At 56.8% G+C, this 20,254-nt stretch overlaps 1 protein-coding gene across 1 annotated transcript in view; it reads left to right on the forward strand.

Annotated features, from left to right (window-relative positions):
• The first annotated feature begins 590 nt into the window (after positions 1-590).
• Positions 591-20,254, forward strand: part of LOC143958853 (DC-STAMP domain-containing protein 2-like) — a 45,468-nt gene continuing 25,804 nt past the window's right edge. Inside the window, exon 1 of the mRNA XM_077467834.1 lies at positions 591-714. The gene's annotated coding sequence lies outside the window, so the exon portion shown is untranslated. The remainder of the gene's footprint in view (positions 715-20,254) is intronic.

Genomic DNA, 20,254 nt, shown 5'->3' on the forward strand with positions numbered 1-20,254 from the left:
ATCAGAAAGTGTCCATTTGGAACTGCGCATGCGTCATGTGCCCTTATCACCGCCCACACTGCATGACTATCATAAAGTGTCCATTTGGAACTGCGCATGCGTCATGTGCCCTTATCACCGCCCACACTGCATGGCTATCAGAAAGTGTCCGTTGCGAAGTGCGCATGCGTCACGTTTGTTTCTCACTGCCCCACACACTGGCCCTTAGAAGTGTTAAAAAGCATGTAGTATCCGCCCTCTTCACCGCCCTACACACTGTGCATTACATAATGGAGCGTGCATAACCGCCCAAAACCACGCCCCTTTTGTAGATTGTACGAGCCTCGTGAACGTGCGGGTGGTTGTGAGGCGATTTAATGAGAAGTGCGCATGCGTGAATGATCCGCTGTTTATTTTCGGCAATTTCCGGAGAGTGGTATGTGATGGGTTGTAATGCGTACTGCGCATGCGCAGTTGAGAACGGACGCTATGTGATGGGACTCTACTGCGCATGCGTCGCCCGGAAATCCGACGCATGCGCATTAGCCGTTTTTCGCAACGCTACTGCGTACGAGGAGGCCAGTTTTTCAGGGCTCTACTACGCATGCGTCGCCCGAGAATCTGACAAATGCGTAGTAGGAGGAGACCATTTTGGGGAACTATCGCATTGGCCAGGATTTGAATGGAAATTTCCGGGAAATGTGACAGGAAATTCTCCATAATGACTTCGCCCAGGTACAGAGGAGGAGGGGTCTGTGTCTCTATATTATAGTGTGATGTGTGGTGAGAAGATGAGGAGAAGGTGCTCAGTCACCAAAAATACGTCATTTATAATCCACATTCAGCAGGCCTTTCCTAGTGCCTCTGGGTAGATGTGCTGCAGACTCCCCCCACCATACACTATACCAGGGGTAGTGAATTAAACTTCACGGGGGTCTGGTCAGAAAAATTTTCTTCTAGCGGGGGTCCGAGTGTCATATTGGTGCTATGAATCCACATGATATCCTCCACATCACAGGCCCCTTATTCACAAACCCCCCATCAAAGACTGACCCTCATCACAGACTTATCCCATCATTCATCGGCTGACCCGCCTTTACAGACAGGCCCCCCCATCACAGACTGGCCCCCCGTAACAGAATGGCCCCCCATATCACAGACTGACCCCCATATCACAGACTGACCCCCATCACAGACTGACCTCATTACAGACTGACCCCCATCACAGACTGACCCCTGTAACAGACTGGCCCCCCGTAACAGACTGGCCCCCCGTAACAGACTGGCCCCCCGTAACAGACTGGCCCCCCGTAACAGACTGGCCCCCCGTAACAGACTGGCCCCCCGTAACAGACTGGCCCCCCCGTAACAGACTGGCCCCCCGTAACAGAATGGCCCCCCATATCACAGACTGACCCCCATATCACAGACTGACCCCCATCACAGACTGACCTCATTACAGACTGACCTCCATCACAGACTGACCCCCATCACAGACTGACCTCATTACAGACTGGCCCCCCATCACAGACTGACCTCATTACAGACTGGCCCCCCTATCACAGACTGGCCCCCCTATCACAGACTGGCCCCCATCACATACTGGCCCCCCCGTAACAGAATGGCCCCCCATCACAGACAGGCCCCCCATCACAGACTGGCCCCCCCGTAACAGAATGGCCCCCCATCACAGACTGACCCTCATATCACAGACTAACCCCCATATCACAGACTGACCTCATTACAGACTGACCCCCATCACAGACTGGCCCCCATCACAGACTGGCCCCCCATCACAGACTGGCCCCCATATCACAGACTGGCCCCCCATCACAGACTGGCCCCCATATCACAGACTGACCCCCATCACAGACTGGCCCCAATCACAGACTGGCCCCCCATATCACAGACTGGCCCCCATATCACAGACTGGCCCCCCATCACAGACTGGCCCCCCATCACAGACTGGCCCCCATATCACAGACTGGCCCCCATATCACAGACTGACCCCCATATCACAGACTGACCCCCATATCACAGACTGACCCCCATCACAGACTGGCCCCCCATCACAGACTGGCCCCCATATCACAGACTGACCCCCCATCACAGACTGGCCCCCATATCACAGACTGACCCCCATCACAGACTGACCCCCATCACAGACTGACCCCCATCACAGACTGACCTCATTACAGACTGACCCCCATCACAGACTGGCCCCCCGTAACAGACTGGCCCCCCGTAACAGACTGGCCCCCGTAACAGACTGGCCCCCCATCACAGACTGGCCCCCCATCACAGACTGACCCCCATCACAGACTGACCCCCATCACAGACTGGCCCCCATCACAGACTGGTCCCCCATCACAGACTGGCCCCCCATCACAGACTGACCTCATTACAGACTGGCCCCCATCACAGACTGGCCCCCCATCACAGACTGGCCCCCCCATCACAGACTGACCCCCGTAACAGACTGACCCCCGTCACAGACTGACCCCCATATCACAGACTGACCCCCGTCACAGACTGCCCCCCATCACAGACTGGCCCCCCATCACAGACTGGCCCCCCATCACAGACTGGCCCCCCATCACAGACTGGCCCCCCATCACAGACTGACCCCCCATCACAGACTGGCCCCCCATCACAGACTGACCTCATTACAGACTGACCCCATTACAGACTGACCCCCATTACAGACTGACCCCCATCACAGACTGGCCCCCATCACAGACTGGCCCCCCATCACAGACTGACCTCATTACAGACTGACCTCATTACAGACTGACCCCCATCACAGACTGGTCCCCCATCACAGACTGACCTCATTACAGACTGACCTCATTACAGACTGACCTCCATCACAGACTGACCTCATTACAGACTGACCCCCATCACAGACTGACCTCATTACAGACTGACCCCCATCACAGACTGGCCCCCGTAACAGACTGACCTCATTACAGACTGGCCCCCCATCACAGACTGGCCCCATCACCGACTGACCCCCATCACCGACTGACCCCCATCACAGACTGGCCCCCGTAACCGACTGACCCCCATCACAGACTGGCCCCCATATCAAATACTGACACCCCATTAGAGACTGACACCCCATCACAGACCCCCATCCGATCAATAGCAGACTCCTGTCCTGCACAGCACTCTCCCCTCCCCACAGAGCCCTACCTTAATAACACAAGACAGAAAGCACTGCAGCCATGGACAATGGGTGGGACTTTTCACATTATAGGTGAGTGATTGATTGCTGAGACCTCCCCGCTGCGTAGCAACCAATCACCTGCTTCTTAACTTAAAAAGTGCCAAACACTTTGCAGAGCCGCTGCGCTTCTCATCTTTTATGTATAAGACAGGCAGTGTGAGGAGGGGGCAGGGCAGCGATCCGATACTGAAGGGACAGACCCGTGCACGCTGCACCTGCCATGCTGTGAACATAGGAGTACAAGGCAGGCAGGCGAGTCAGCGGCGGGGAGAGGACACACTATTTGGTGAGGCTGCGGTCCGGGAAATATGGCTGCTGGGGCCGGAACCGAACCGCGGTCCGCCATTTAGTGATGCCTGCACTATACACACACCCCTCTGCCCTACTGACACCGTCCACTGCCCTACTGACACCGTCCTCTGCCGTACTGGCACCGTCCACTGCCCTACTGACACCGTCCACTGCCCTACTGACACGGTCCACTGCTCTACTGACACCGTCCACTGCCCTACTGACACCGTCCTCTGCCCTACTGACACCATCCACTGCCCTACTGACACCGTCCACTGCCCTACTGACACCGTCCACTGCCCTACTGACACCGTCCCCTGCCCTACTGACACCGTCCCCTGCCCTACTGACACCGTCCTCTGCCCTACTGACACCGTCCTCTGCCCTACTGACACCGTCCTCTGCCCTACTGACACCGTCCTCTGCCCTACTGACACCGTCCACTGCCCTACTGACACCGTCCCCTGCCCTACTGACACCGTCCTCTGCCCTACTGACACCGTCCTCTGCCCTACTGACACCATCCTCTGCTCTACTAGCACCGTCCTCTGCCCTACTGACACCGTCCACTGCTCTACTGACACCGTCCACTGCCCTACTGACACCGTCCACTGCCCTACTGACGCCGTCCTCTGTCCTATTGACACCGTCCACTGCTCTACTGACACCCTCCTCTGCCCTACTGATACCGTCCTCTGCCCTACTGACACCGTCCACTGCCCTACTGACACCGTCCTCTGCCCTACTGACACCGTCCTCTGCCCTACTGACACCGTCCTCTGCCCTACTGACACCGTCCACTGCCCTACTGACACAGTCCTCTGCTCTACTGACACCTTCCACTGCCCAACTGACACCGTCCTCTGCCCTACTGACACCATTTACTGCCCTACTGACACCGTCCTCTGCTCTACTGACACTGTCCTCTGCCCTACTGACACCATTTACTGCTCTACTGACACCATCCTCTGCCCCACTGACACCATTTACTGCTCTACTGACACCGTCCTCTGCCCTACTGACACCATTGACTGCCCTACTGACACCGTCCTCTGCCCTACTGACACCATCCTCTGCCCTACTGACACCGTCCACTGCCCTACTGACACCGTCCACTGCCCTACTGACACCTTCCTCTGCCCTACTGACACCGTCCACTGCCCTACTGACACCGTCCTCTGCCCTACTGACACCGTCCACTGCCCTACTGACACGGTCCACTGCTCTACGGACACTGTCCACTGCCCTACTGACACCGCCCTCTGCTCTACTGACACCATCCACTGCCCTACTGACACCGTCCTCTGCCCTACTGACACCGTCCACTGCCCTACTGACACCGTCCCCTGCCCTACTGACACCGTCCTCTGCCCTACTGACACCGTCCTCTGCCCTACTGACACCGTCCTCTGCCCTACTGACACCGTCCTCTGCCCTACTGACACCGTCCACTGCCCTACTGACACCGTCCCCTGCCCTACTGACACCGTCCTCTGCCCTACTGACACCGTCCTCTGCCCTACTGACACCATCCTCTGCTCTACTAGCACCGTCCTCTGCCCTACTGACACCGTCCACTGCTCTACTGACACCGTCCACTGCCCTACTGACACCGTCCACTGCCCTACTTACGCCGTCCTCTGTCCTATTGACACCGTCCACTGCTCTACTGACACCCTCCTCTGCCCTACTGATACCGTCCTCTGCCCTACTGACACCGTCCACTGCCCTACTGACACCGTCCTCTGCCCTACTGACACCGTCCTCTGCCCTACTGACACCGTCCTCTGCCCTACTGACACCGTCCACTGCCCTACTGACACAGTCCTCTGCTCTACTGACACCTTCCACTGCCCAACTGACACCGTCCTCTGCCCTACTGACACCATTTACTGCCCTACTGACACCGTCCTCTGCTCTACTGACACTGTCCTCTGCCCTACTGACACCATTTACTGCTCTACTGACACCATCCTCTGCCCCACTGACACCATTTACTGCTCTACTGACACCGTCCTCTGCCCTACTGACACCATTGACTGCCCTACTGACACCGTCCTCTGCCCTACTGACACCATCCTCTGCCCTACTGACACCGTCCACTGCCCTACTGACACCGTCCACTGCCCTACTGACACCTTCCTCTGCCCTACTGACACCTTCCTCTGCCCTACTGACACCGTCCACTGCCCTACTGACACCATCCTCTGCTCTACTGACACCATTTACTGCCCTACTGACACCGTCCTCTGCCCTACTGACACCGTCCTCTGCCCTACTGACACCGTCCTCTGCCCTACTGACACCATTTACTGCCCTACTGACACCGTCCTCTGCCCTACTGACACCGTCCTCTGCCCTACTGACACCGTCCACTACCCTACTGACACCGTCCTCTGCCCTACTGACACCGTCCTCTGCCCTACTGACACCGTCCTCTGCCCTACTGACACCGTCCTCTGCCCTACTGACACCGTCCTCTGCTCTACTGACACGTCCTCTGCCCTACGGACACCGTCCTCTGCTCTACTGACACCATTTACTGCCCTACTGACACCGTCCTCTGCTCTACTGACACCGTACACTGCCCTACTGCCACCGTCCTCTGCTCTACTGACACCATCCTCTGCCCTACTGACACGGTCCTCTGGTCTACTGACACCATTTTCTGCCCTACTGACACCATTTTCTGCCCTACTGACACCGTTTACTGCTCTACTGACACCGCCCTCTGCCCTACTGACACCGTCCTCTGGTCTACTGACAACATTTTCTGCCCTACTGACACCATTTTCTGCCCTACTGACACCGTCGTCTGCCCTACTGACACCGTCCACTGCCCTACTGACACCGTCCACTGCCCTACTGACACCGTCCACTGCTCTACTGACACTGTCCTCTGCCCTACTGACACCGTCCACTGCCCTACTGACACCGTCCACTGCTCTACTGACACCGTCCTCTGCCCTACTGACACCGTCCTCTGCCCTACTGACACAGTCCACTGCCCTACTGACACCGTCCTCTGCCCTACTGACACCGTCCTCTGCCCTACTGACACCGTCCACTGCCCTACTGACACCGTCCCCTGCCCTACTGACACCGTCCTCTGCCCTACTGACACCGTCCTCTGCCCTACTGACACCATCCTCTGCTCTACTAGCACCGTCCTCTGCCCTACTGACACCGCCCACTGCTCTACTGACACCGTCCACTGCCCTACTGACACCGTCCACTGCCCTACTGACACCGTCCTCTGCTCTACTGACACCGTCCACTGCCCTACTGCCACCGTCCTCTGCTCTACTGACACCATCCTCTGCCCTACTGACACGGTCCTCTGGTCTACTGACACCATTTTCTGCCCTACTGACACCATTTTCTGCCCTACTGACACCGTTTACTGCTCTACTGACACCGTCCTCTGCCCTACTGACACCGTCCTCTGGTCTACTGACAACATTTTCTGCCCTACTGACACCATTTTCTGCCCTACTGACACCGTCGTCTGCCCTACTGACACCGTCCACTGCCCTACTGACACCGTCCACTGCCCTACTGACACCGTCCACTGCTCTACTGACACCGTCCACTGCCCTACTGACACCGTCCTCTGCCCTACTGACACCGTCCACTGCCCTACTGACACCGTCCTCTGCCCTACTGACACCGTCCACTGCCCTACTGACACCGTCCACTGCCCTACTGACACCGTCCACTGCTCTACTGACACCGTCCTCTGCCCTACTGACACCGTCCTCTGCCCTACTGACACCATCCACTGCCCTACTGACACCGTCCTCTGCCCTACTGACACCGTCCTCTGCCCTACTGACACCGTCCACTGCCCTACTGACACCGTCCCCTGCCCTACTGACACCGTCCTCTGCCCTACTGACACCGTCCTCTGCCCTACTGACACCATCCTCTGCTCTACTAGCACCGTCCTCTGCCCTACTGACACCGTCCACTGCTCTACTGACACCGTCCACTGCCCTACTGACACCGTCCACTGCCCTACTGACACCCTCCTCTGCCCTACTGATACCGTCCTCTGCCCTACTGACACCGTCCACTGCCCTACTGACACCGTCCACTGCCCTACTGACACCGTCCACTGCCCTACTGACACCGTCCACTGCCCTACTGACACCGTCCTCTGCCCTACTGACACCGTCCTCTGCCCTACTGACACCGTCCACTGCCCTACTGACACAGTCCTCTGCTCTACTGACACCTTCCACTGCTCTACTGACACCGTCCACTGCCCTACTGACACCGTCCACTGCCCTACTGACAACGTCCTCTGTCCTATTGACACCGTCCACTGCTCTACTGACACCCTCCTCTGCCCTACTGATACCGTCCTCTGCCCTACTGACACCGTCCACTGCCCTACTGACACCGTCCTCTGCCCTACTGACACCGTCCTCTGCCCTACTGACACCGTCCACTGCTCTACTGACACAGTCCTCTGCTCTACTGACACCTTCCACTGCCCAACTGACACCTTCCTCTGCCCTACTGACACCATTTACTGCCCTATTGACACCGTCCTCTGCTCTACTGACACTGTCCTCTGCCCTACTGACACCATTTACTGCTCTACTGACACCATCCTCTGCCCCACTGACACCATTTACTGCTCTACTGACACCGTCCTCTGCCCTACTGACACCATTGACTGCCCTACTGACACCATTTACTGCCCTACTGACACCGTCCTCTGCCCTACTGACACCATCCTCTGCCCTACTGACACCGTCCACTGCCCTACTGACACCGTCCACTGCCCTACTGACACCTTCCTCTGCCTTACTGACACCTTCCCCTGCCCTACTGACACCGTCCACTGCCCTACTGACACCATCCTCTGCTCTACTGACACCATTTACTGCCCTACTGACACCATCCTCTGCCCTACTGACACCGTCCTCTGCCCTACTGACACCATTTACTGCCCTACTGACACCGTCCTCTGCCCTACTGACACCGTGCTCTTCCCTACTGACACCGTCCTCTGCCCTACTGACACCGTCCACTACCCTACTGACACCGTCCTCTGCCCTACTGACACCGTCCTCTGCCCTACTGACACCGTCCTCTGCTCTACTGACACCATTTACTGCCCTACTGACACCGTCCTCTGCTCTACTGACACCGTACACTGCCCTACTTCCACCGTCCTCTGCTCTACTGACACCATCCTCTGCCCTACTGACACGGTCCTCTGGTCTACTGACACCATTTTCTGCCCTACTGACACCATTTTCTGCCCTACTGACACCGTTTACTGCTCTACTGACACCGTCCTCTGCCCTACTGACACCGTCCTCTGGTCTACTGACAACATTTTCTGCCCTACTGACACCATTTTCTGCCCTACTGACACCGTCGTCTGCCCTACTGACACCGTCCACTGCCCTACTGACACCGTCCACTGCCCTACTGACACCGTCCACTGCTCTACTGACACCGTCCACTGCCCTACTGACACCGTCCACTGCCCTACTGACACCGTCCACTGCTCTACTGACACCGTCCTCTGCCCTACTGACACCGTCCTCTGCTCCACTGACACCGTCCTCTGCCCTACTGACACCGTCCTCTGCCCTACTGACACCGTCCACTGCCCTACTGCCACCGTCCACTGCTCTACTGACACCGTCCTCTGCCCTACTGACACTGTCCTCTGGTCTACTGACACAATTTTCTACCCTACTGACACCGTTTACTGCTCTACTGACACCGTCCTCTGCTCTACTGACACCGTCCTCTGCCCTACTGACACCGTCCTCTGCCCTACTGACAACATTTTCTGCCCTACTGACACCATTTTCTGCTCTACTGACACCGTCCTCTGCCCTACTGACACCGTCCACTGCCCTACTGACACCGTCCACTGCCCTACTGACACCGTCCACTGCTCTACTGACACCGTCCACTGCTCTACTGACACCTTCCACTGCCCTACTGACACCGTCCTCTGCTCTACTGACACCGTCCTCTGCCCTACTGACACCGTCCACTGCCCTACTGACACCATCCTCTGCTCTACTGACACCATTTACTGCCCTACTGACACCGTCCTCTGCCCTACTGACACCATTTACTGCCCTACTGACACCGTCCTCTGCCCTACTGACACCGTCCTCTGCCCTACTGACACCGTCCACTACCCTACTGACACCATCCTCTGCCCTACTGACACCGTCCTCTGCCCTACTGACACCGTCCTCTGCCCTACTGACACCTCCTCTGCTCTACTGACACGTCCTCTGCCCTACGGACACCGTCCTCTGCTCTACTGACACCATTTACTGCCCTACTGACACCGTCCTCTGCTCTACTGACACCGTCCACTGCCCTACTGCCACCGTCCTCTGCTCTACTGACACCATCTTCTGCCCTACTGACACGGTCCTCTGGTCTACTGACACCATTTTCTGCCCTACTGACACCATTTTCTGCCCTACTGACACCGTTTACTGCTCTACTGACACCGTCCTCTGCCCTACTGACACCGTCCTCTGGTCTACTGACAACATTTTCTGCCCTACTGACAACATTTTCTGCCCTACTGACACCGTCGTCTGCCCTACTGACACCGTCCACTGCCCTACTGACACCGTCCACTGCCCTACTGACACCGTCCACTGCCCTACTGACACCGTCCACTGCTCTACTGACACCGTCCACTGCCCTACTGACACCGTCCACTGCTCTACTGACACCGTCCACTGCCCTACTGACACCGTCCTCTGCCCTACTGACACCGTCCACTGCCCTACTGCCACCGTCCTCTGCTCTACTGACACCATCCTCTGCCCTACTGACACGGTCCTCTGGTCTACTGACACCATTTTCTGCCCTACTGACACCATTTTCTGCCCTACTGACACCGTCCACTGCTCTACTGACACCGTCCACTGCTCTACTGACACCTTCCACTGCCCTACTGACACCGTCCACTGCCCTACTGACACCGTCCACTGCCCTACTGACACCGTCCACTGCTCTACTGACACCGTCCACTGCTCTACTGACACCTTCCACTGCCCTACTGACACCGTCCTCTGCTCTACTGACACCGTCCTCTGCCCTACTGACACCGTCCACTGCCCTACTGACACCATCCTCTGCTCTACTGACACCATTTACTGCCCTACTGACACCGTCCTCTGCCCTACTGACACCATTTACTGCCCTACTGACACCGTCCTCTGCCCTACTGACACCGTCCTCTGCCCTACTGACACCGTCCACTACCCTACTGACACCATCCTCTGCCCTACTGACACCGTCCTCTGCCCTACTGACACCGTCCTCTGCCCTACTGACACCTCCTCTGCTCTACTGACACGTCCTCTGCCCTACGGACACCGTCCTCTGCTCTACTGACACCATTTACTGCCCTACTGACACCGTCCTCTGCTCTACTGACACCGTCCACTGCCCTACTGCCACCGTCCTCTGCTCTACTGACACCATCTTCTGCCCTACTGACACGGTCCTCTGGTCTACTGACACCATTTTCTGCCCTACTGACACCATTTTCTGCCCTACTGACACCGTTTACTGCTCTACTGACACCGTCCTCTGCCCTACTGACACCGTCCTCTGGTCTACTGACAACATTTTCTGCCCTACTGACAACATTTTCTGCCCTACTGACACCGTCGTCTGCCCTACTGACACCGTCCACTGCCCTACTGACACCGTCCACTGCCCTACTGACACCGTCCACTGCCCTACTGACACCGTCCACTGCCCTACTGACACCGTCCACTGCTCTACTGACACCGTCCACTGCCCTACTGACACCGTCCTCTGCCCTACTGACACCGTCCACTGCCCTACTGCCACCGTCCTCTGCTCTACTGACACCATCCTCTGCCCTACTGACACGGTCCTCTGGTCTACTGACATCATTTTCTGCCCTACTGACACCATTTTCTGCCCTACTGACACCGTTTACTGCTCTACTGACACCGTCCTCTGCCCTACTGACACCGTCCTCTGGTCTACTGACAACATTTTCTGCCCTACTGACACCATTTTCTGCCCTACTGACACCGTCGTCTGCCCTACTGACACCGTCCACTGCCCTACTGACACCGTCCACTGCTCTACTGACACCGTCCTCTGCCCTACTGACACCGTCCTCTGCCCTACTGACACCGTCCACTGCCCTACTGACACCGTCCTCTGCCCTACTGACACCGTCCTCTGCCCTACTGACACCGTCCACTGCCCTACTGATACCGTCCCCTGCCCTACTGACACCGCCCTCTGCCCTACTGACACCGTCCTCTGCCCTACTGACACCATCCTCTGCTCTAATAGCACCGTCCTCTGCTCTACTGACACCGTCCACTGCCCTACTGACACCGTCCACTGCCCTACTGACACCGTCCACTGCCCTACTGACACCGTCCACTGCCCTACTGACACCGTCCTCTGCTCTACTGACACCGTCCACTGCCCTACTGCCACCGTCCTCTGCTCTACTGACACCATCCTCTGCCCTACTGACACGGTCCTCTGGTCTACTGACACCATTTTCTGCCCTACTGACACCATTTTCTGGACACCGTCCTCTGCTCTACTGACACCGTCCACTGCCCTACTGCCACCGTCCTCTGCTCTACTGACACCATCCTCTGCCCTACTGGCACGGTCCTTTGGTCTACTGACACCATTTTCTGCCCTACTGACACCATTTTCTGCCCTACTGACACCGTTTACTGCTCTATTGACACCGTCCTCTGCCCTACTGACACCGTCCTCTGGTCTACTGACAACATTTTCTGCCCTACTGACACCATTTTCTGCCCTACTGACACCGTCGTCTGCCCTACTGACACCGTCCACTGCCCTACTGACACCGTCCACTGCCCTACTGACACCGTCCACTGCTCTACTGACACCGTCCACTGCCCTACTGACACCGTCCTCTGCCCTACTGACACCGTCCACTGCCCTACTGACACCGTCCTCTGCCCTACTGACACCGTCCACTGCCCTACTGACACCGTCCACTGCCCTACTGACACCGTCCACTGCTCTACTGACACCGTCCTCTGCCCTACTGACACCGTCCTCTGCCCTACTGACACCATCCACTGCCCTACTGACACCGTCCTCTGCCCTACTGACACCGTCCTCTGCCCTACTGACACCGTCCACTGCCCTACTGACACCGTCCCCTGCCCTACTGACACCGTCCTCTGCCCTACTGACACCGTCCTCTGCCCTACTGACACCGTCCTCTGCCCTACTGACACCATCCTCTGCTCTACTAGCACCGTCCTCTGCCCTACTGACACCGTCCACTGCTCTACTGACACCGTCCACTGCTCTACTGACACCGTCCACTGCCCTACTGACACCGTCGACTGCCCTACTGACACCGTCCACTGCTCTACTGACACCCTCCTCTGCCCTACTGACACCGTCCTCTGCCCTACTGACACCGTCCACTGCCCTACTGACACCGTCCTCTGCCCTACTGACACCGTCCTCTGCCCTACTGACACCGTCCACTGCCCTACTGACACAGTCCTCTGCTCTACTGACACCTTCCACTGCCCAACTGACACCGTCCTCTGCCCTACTGACACCATTTACTGCCCTACTGACACCGTCCTCTGCTCTACTGACACTGTCCTCTGCCCTACTGACACCATTTACTGCTCTACTGATACCATCCTCTGCCCCACTGACAACATTTACTGCTCTACTGACACCGTCCTCTGCCCTACTGACACCATTGACTGCCCTACTGACACCATTTACTGCCCTACTGACACCGTCCTCTGCCCTACTGACACCATCCTCTGCCCTACTGACACCGTGCACTGCCCTACTGACACCGTCCACTGCCCTACTGACACCTTCCTCTGCCCTACTGACACCTTCCTCTGCCCTACTGACACCGTCCACTGCCCTACTGACACCATCCTCTGCTCTACTGACACCATTTACTGCCCTACTGACACCGTCCTCTGCCCTACTGACACCGTCCTCTGCCCTACTGACACCGTCCTCTGCCCTACTGACACCGTCCACTACCCTACTGACACCGTCCTCTGCCCTACTGACATTGTCCTCTGCCCTACTGACACCGTCCTCTGCTCTACTGACACGTCCTCTGCCCTACGGACACCGTCCTCTGCTCTACTGACACCATTTACTGCCCTACTGACACCGTCCTCTGCTCTACTGACACCGTACACTGCCCTACTGCCACCGTCCTCTGCTCTACTGACACCATCCTCTGCCGTACTGACACGGTCCTCTGGTCTACTGACACCATTTTCTGCCCTACTGACACCGTTTACTGCTCTACTGACACCGCCCTCTGCCCTACTGACACCGTCCACTGCTCTACTGACACCGTCCACTGCCCTACTGACACCGTCCACTGCCCTACTGACACCGTCCACTGCCCTACTGACACCGTCCTCTGTCCTATTGACACCGTCCACTGCTCTACTGACACCCTCCTCTGCCCTACTGACACCGTCCTCTGCCCTACTGACACCGTCCACTGCCCTACTGACACCGTCCTCTGCCCTACTGACACCGTCCTCTGCCCTACTGACACCGTCCACTGCCCTACTGACACAGTCCTCTGCTCTACTGACACCTTCCACTGCCCAACTGACACCGTCCTCTGCCCTACTGACACCATTTACTGCCCTACTGACACCGTCCTCTGCTCTACTGACACTGTCCTCTGCCCTACTGACACCATTTACTGCTCTACTGATACCATCCTCTGCCCCACTGACACCATTTACTGCTCTACTGACACCGTCCTCTGCCCTACTGACACCATTGACTGCCCTACTGACACCATTTACTGCCCTACTGACACCGTCCTCTGCCCTACTGACACCATCCTCTGCCCTACTGACACCGTGCACTGCCCTACTGACACCGTCCATTGCCCTACTGACACCTTCCTCTGCCCTACTGACACCTTCCTCTGCCCTACTGACACCGTCCACTGCCCTACTGACACCATCCTCTGCTCTACTGACACCATTTACTGCCCTACTGACACCGTCCTCTGCCCTACTGACACCGTCCTCTGCCCTACTGACACCGTCCACTACCCTACTGACACCGTCCTCTGCCCTACTGACACCGTCCTCTGCCCTACTGACACCGTCCTCTGCCCTACTGACACCGTCCTCTGCTCTACTGACACGTCCTCTGCCCTACGGACACCGTCCTCTGCTCTACTGACACCATTTACTGCCCTACTGACACCGTCCTCTGCTCTACTGACACCGTACACTGCCCTACTGCCACCGTCCTCTGCTCTACTGACACCATCCTCTGCCCTACTGACACGGTCCTCTGGTCTACTGACACCATTTTCTGCCCTACTGACACCATTTTCTGCCCTACTGACACCGTTTACTGCTCTACTGACACCGCCCTCTGCCCTACTGACACCGTCCTCTGGTCTACTGACAACATTTTCTGCCCTACTGACACCATTTTCTGCCCTACTGACACCGTCGTCTGCCCTACTGACACCGTCCACTGCCCTACTGACACCGTCCACTGCCCTACTGACACCGTCCACTGCTCTACTGACACCGTCCACTGCCCTACTGACACCGTCCACTGCCCTGCTGACACCGTCCACTGCTCTACTGACACCGTCCTCTGCCCTACTGACACCGTCCTCTGCTCCACTGACACCGTCCTCTGCCCTACTGACACCGTCCTCTGCCCTACTGACACCGTCCACTGCCCTACTGCCACCGTCCACTGCTCTACTGACACCGTCCTCTGCCCTACTGACACTGTCCTCTGGTCTACTGACACAATTTTCTGCCCTACTGACACCATTTTCTACCCTACTGACACCGTTTACTGCTCTACTGACACCGTCCTCTGCTCTACTGACACCGTCCTCTGCCCTACTGACACCGTCCTCTGCCCTACTGACAACATTTTCTGCCCTACTGACACCATTTTCTGCTCTACTGACACCGTCCTCTGCCCTACTGACACCGTCCACTGCCCTACTGACACCGTCCACTGCCCTACTGACACCGTCCACTGCTCTACTGACACCGTCCACTGCTCTACTGACACCTTCCACTGCCCTACTGACACCGTCCTCTGCCCTACTGACACCGTCCTCTGCTCTACTGACACCGTCCTCTGCCCTACTGACACCGTCCACTGCCCTACTGACACCATCCTCTGCTCTACTGACACCATTTACTGCCCTACTGACACCGTCCTCTGCCCTACTGACACCATTTGCTGCCCTACTGACACCGTCCTCTGCCCTACTGACACCGTCCTCTGCCCTACTGACACCGTCCACTACCCTACTGACACCGTCCACTACCCTACTGACACCGTCCTCTGCCCTACTGACACCGTCCTCTGCCCTACTGACACCGTCCTCTGCTCTACTGACACGTCCTCTGCCCTACGGACACCGTCCTCTGCTCTACTGACACCATTTACTGCCCTACTGACACCGTCCTCTGCTCTACTGACACCGTCCACTGCCCTACTGCCACCGTCCTCTGCTCTACTGACACCATCCTCTGCCCTACTGACACGGTCCTCTGGTCTACTGACACCATTTTCTGCCCTACTGACACCATTTTCTGCCCTACTGACACCGTTTACTGCTCTACTGACACCGTCCTCTGCCCTACTGACACCGTCCTCTGGTCTACTGACAACATTTTCTGCCCTACTGACACCATTTTCTGCCCTACTGACACCGTCGTCTGCCCTACTGACACCGTCCACTGCCCTACTGACACCGTCCACTGCCCTACTGACACCGTCCACTGCCCTACCGACACCGTCCACTGCTCTACCGACACCGTCCACTGCCCTACTGACACCGTCCACTGCCCTACTGACACCGTCCACTGCTCTACTGACACCGTCCTCTGCCCTACTGACACCGTCCTCTGCTCCACTGACACCGTCCTCTGCCCTACTGACACCGTCCACTGCCCTACTGACACCGTCCACTGCCCTACTGACAGCGTCCTCTGCCCTACTGACAGCGTCCACTGCCCTACTGACACCGTCCACTGCCCTACTGACACCGTCCACTGCCCTACTGACACCGTCCTCTGCCCTACTGACACCCTCCTCTACCCTACTGACACCCTCCTCTGCCCTAATGACACCATCCTCTGCCCTACTGACACCGTCCTCTGCCCTACTGACACCGTCCTCTGCCCTACTGACACCGTCCACTGCCCTACTGACACCGTCCACTGCCCTACTGACACCGTCCTCTGCCCTACTGACACCGTCCTCTGCCCTACTGACAGCGTCCTCTGCCCTACTGACACCGTCCACTGCCCTACTGACACCGTCCACTGCCCTACTGATACCATTTACTGCTCTACTGACACCATTTACTGCCCTACTGACACAATTTACTGCCCTACTGACACTGTTTACTGCTCTACTGACACCGTCCACTGCTCTACTGACACCATTTACAAACACCCCTCCCCCCACCATACACTATACATACACCCTCCTCCATACACTATCCATATATACAGTCCCCCCATATATACTGTTCTCCACTCCCCAGACAGCATCCATATATACAGTTTTCACCAGGTGACAACGTCCTCTGCCCTGCTGACACCGTCCTCTGCCCTGCTGACACCGTCCACTGCCCTGCTGACACCGTCCTCTGCCCTACTGACACCGTCCACTGTCATACTGACACCATCCTCTGGTCTACTGACACAGTTTTCTGCCCTACTGACACCGCTTTCTGCCCTACTGACACCGTTTACTGCCCTACTGACACCGTTTACTGCTCTACTGACACCGTCCTCTGCCCTACTGACACCGTCCTCTGCCCTACTGACACGTCCTCTGCCCTACGGACACCGTCCTCTGCTCTACTGACACCATTTACTGCCCTACTGACACCGTCCTCTGCTCTACTGACACCGTCCACTGCCCTACTGCCACCGTCCTCTGCTCTACTGACACCGTCCTCTGCCCTACTGACACCGTCCTCTGCCCTACTGACACCGTCCTTTGCCCTACTGACACCGTCCTCTGCCCTACTGACACTGTCCTCTGGTCTACTGACACCATTTTCTGCCCTACTGACACCATTTTCTACCCTACTGACACCGTTTACTGCTCTACTGACACCGTCCTCTGCTCTACTGACACCGTCCTCTGCCCTACTGACACCGTCCTCTGCCCTACTGACAACCTTTTCTGCCCTACTGACACCATTTTCTGCTCTACTGACACCGTCCTCTGCCCTACTGACACCGTCCACTGCCCTACTGATACCGTCCACTGCTCTACTGACACCGTCCACTGCTCTACTGACACCATCCACTGCCCTGCTGACACCGTCCTCTGCCCTACTGACACCGTCCTCTGCTCTACTGACACCGTCCTCTGCCCTACTGACACCGTCCTCTGCCCTACTGACACCGTCCTCTGCTCTACTAGCACCGTCCTCTGCCCTACTGACACCGTCCACTGCTCTACTGACACCGTCCACTGCCCTACTGACACCGTCCACTGCCCTACTGACACCGTCCTCTGTCCTACTGACACCGTCCACTGCCTTACTGACACCGTCCTCTGCCCTACTGACAGCGTCCTCTGCCCTACTGACAGCGTCCTCTGCCCTACTGACAGCGTCCTCTGCCCTACTGACAGCGTCCACTGCTCTACTAGCACCGTCCTCTGCCCTACTGACACCGTCCACTGCTCTACTGACACCGTCCACTGCCCTACTGACACCGTCCACTGCTCTACTGACACCGTCCACTGCCTTACTGACACCGTCCACTGCCCTACTGACACCGTCCACTGCCCTACTGACACCGTCCACTGCCCTACTGACACCGTCCTCTGCCCTACTGACAGCGTCCTCTGCCCTACTGACACCGTCCACTGCCCTACTGACACCGTCCACTGCCCTACTGACACCGTCCTATGCCCTACTGACACCATCCTCTGCCCTACTGACACTGTCCACTGCCCTACTGACACCGTCCACTGCCCTACTGATACCATTTACTGCTCTACTGACACCATTTACTGCCCTACTGACACCATTTACTGCCCTACTGACACTGTTTACTGCTCTACTGACACCATTTACACACACCCCTCCCCCCACCATACACTATACATACACCCTCCTCCATACACTATCCATATATACAGTCCCCCCATATATACTGTTCTCCACTCCCCAGACAGCATCCATATATACAGTTCTCACCAGGTGACAACGTCCTCTGCCCTGCTAACACCGTCCTCTGCCCTGCTGACACCGTCCACTGCCCTGCTGACACCGTCCACTGCCCTGCTGACACCGTCCTCTGCCCTACTGACACCGTCCTCTGCCGTACTGACACCGTCCACTGTCCTACTGACACCATCCTCTGGTCTACTGACACCGTTTACTGCCCTACTGACACCGTTTACTGCTCTACTGACACCATCCTGTGCCCTACTGACACCGTCCTCTGCCCTACTGACACCGTCCTCTGCTCTACTGACACCGTCCACTGCCCTACTGACACCATTTACTGCTCTACTGGCACTGTCCACTGCTCTACTGACACCATTTACTGCCCTACTGACACCATTTACTGTCTTACTGACACTGTCCACTGCCCTACTGACACCATTTACTGTTCTACTGACACTGTCCACTGTTCTACTGACACTGTCCACTGCCCTACTGACAACATTTACTGCTCTACTGGCACTGTCCACTGCCCTTCTGACACCATTTACTGCCCTACTGACACCGTCCTCTGCCCTACTGACACCGTCCTCTTACCTACTGACATCGTCCTCTTACCTACTGACACCGTCCTCTTACCTACTGACACCGTCCACTGCTCTACTGACACCGTCCTCTTACCTACTGACACCGTCCACTGCCCTACTGACACCGTCCTCTGCCCTACTGACACCGTCCTCTGCCCTAATGACACCGTCCTCTTACCTACTGACATCGTCCTCTTACCTACTGACACCGTCCTCTTATCTACTGACACCGTCCACTGCTCTACTGACACCGTCCACTGCTCTACTGACACCGTCCTCTTACCTACTGACACCGTCCTCTTACCTACTGACACCGTCCACTGCCCTACTGACACCGTCCACTGCCCTACTGACACCGTCCTCTGCCCTACTGACACCGTCCTCTGCCCTACTGACACCATTTACTGCCCTACTGACACCGTCCTCTGCCCTACTGACACCGTCCTCTGCCCTAATTACACCGTCCTCTTACCTACTGACATCGTCCTCTTACCTACTGACACCGTCCTCTTACCTACTGACATCGTCCACTGCTCTACTGACACCGTCCACTGCTCTACTGACACCGTCCTCTTACTTACTGACACCGTCCTCTTACCTACTGACACCGTCCACTGCCCTACTGACACCGTCCTCTGCCCTACTGACACCGTCCTCTGCCCTACTGACACCGTCCACTGCTCTACTGACACCGTCCTCTGCTCTACTGACACTGTCCACTACTCTAGAAAGAAGTAGAAAATCTGCGCTTAGTAAGAAAATTAAATTAAAAATCAGCAGCTGAACACTATAACCAGGATACTGGGCACAACGAAACAGAAAAAATAAAAGTGCAGCGCTTAACCTCTGAATATAAATGTGACTTATTAAGAAAATTTATAAATTTTAGTAAAAAAACTAAATCATGGGGAT

The sequence above is a fragment of the Lithobates pipiens genome, unplaced genomic scaffold (genome assembly GCF_037356315.1).
Source record: "Lithobates pipiens isolate NorthernLeopardFrog02 unplaced genomic scaffold, aLitPip1_a1.2 Scaffold_62, whole genome shotgun sequence".
NCBI lineage: Eukaryota > Metazoa > Chordata > Amphibia > Anura > Ranidae > Lithobates > Lithobates pipiens.